This window comes from Bison bison, unplaced genomic scaffold, assembly GCF_000754665.1.
Source record: "Bison bison bison isolate TAMUID 2011002044 unplaced genomic scaffold, Bison_UMD1.0 scf7180017864143, whole genome shotgun sequence".
Lineage (NCBI taxonomy): Eukaryota > Metazoa > Chordata > Mammalia > Artiodactyla > Bovidae > Bison > Bison bison.
The window spans coordinates 8,103,934-8,105,587 of record NW_011494715.1 but is presented as its reverse complement, the minus strand read 5'-3'; positions in this window follow the sequence as shown (position 1 = coordinate 8,105,587).

Below are 1,654 nucleotides of genomic sequence, written 5' to 3'. Positions count from 1 at the left end.
GACAGAGTAGATTTTTTTTTTTGATTGGAGGATAATTGCCTTACAATGCTGTATTGGTTTCTGCTGTACAACAGTGTGAACCAGTTATGTGTATACATACACATATAACTGTGGATACTATATGTATACATACGCATATAGCCGTGTATGCCATATGTATACATACACATATAGCCCCTCCCTCTGGGGCCTCCCTCCCATCCCCACCCCCGATCCCAGCCCTCTGGGTCATCACGGAGCACCCAGCTGAGCTCCCTGTGTCACACAGCAGCCTCCCACCAGCTATCTGTTGTACACACGGGGTGTATACATGTCGGTGCTCCTCTCTCAGTCTGTCCCACCCCCTCCTTCCCCTGCTGTGTTCACAAGTCTGTTCTCTGTGTCTGAGTCTCTATTGTCGCCCTGCAAACAGGCTCATCAGTCCTGTCTTTCTAATTTGCATATACATATATATACACAGAAGCAGGTTTTAATCCTATTACAGTTCTCAGATTTCTAGGCCACAATCTCCATTTTTAAGAATTCATAATAGAGCCATATTCATCTGTAGAGGGTTTGATTGCATCCCCCCTGAAAGTCACATTCGAGTCCGGATGGGTGTGACCTGTGAATGTGACCTTGCTTGGAAGTGGGGCCTTTGCAGCTGTCATCAGGTTACGATGGGTCCTCCTGGATCAGGGTGGGCGACACTCATGCCTGGCAGACTTGATAAGGAGAAGACCCTGAGACACAGAGGAGAAGGCCATGTTAGGGAGGAGGCCGAGGTTGGCGTGTTGCAGCTGGAGAGTCCGACTCAGAGCTGGGAGCTGGAGGATGCTGGGCCACCCTGCCCTGGAGCCCCCAAGGAGCACGGCCTTGTCTGCACCGTGATCCCGCACTTCTGGGCCTCCAAGACCTGAGAGGGTGTGTTTTTGCACTTCAAGTCACCCAGTTCAGTTCAGTCGCTCAGTCGTGTCCGACTCTTTGCGACCCCATTAACTGCAGCACACCAGGCCTCCCTGTCCATCACCAACTCCTGGAATTCACCCAATCTCATGTCCATCGAGTTGGTGATGCCATCCAGCCATCTCATCCTCTGTCATCACCTTCTCCTCCTGCCCCCAATCCCTCCCAGCATCAGAGTCTTTTCCAGTGAGTTAAATCTTTGCATCAGGTGGCCAAAGTATTGGAGTTTCAGCTTTAGCATCATTCCTTCCAAAGAAGTCCCAGGGCTGATCTCCTTTAGAATGGACTGGTTGGATCTCCTTGCAGTCCAAGGGACTCTCAAGAGTCTTCTCCAACACCACAGTTCAAAAGCATCAATTCTTCAGCGCTCAGCTTTCTTCACAGTCTAACTCTCACATCCATACATGACCACTGGAAAAACCATAGCTATGACTAGACAGACCTGTGTTGGCAAAGTAATGTCTCTGCTTTTTAATATGCTCTCTAGATTGGTCATAACTTTCCTTCCAAGGAGTAAGCGTCTTTTAATTTCATGGCTGCAGTCACCATCTGCAGTGATTTTGGAGTCCAAAAAAATAAAGTCTGACACTGCTTCCACCATTTCCCCATCTATTTCCCATGAAGTGATGGGACCAGATGCCATGATCTTCGTTTTCTGAATGTTGAGCTTTAAGCCAACTTTTTCACTCTCCTCTTTCATTTTCATCAA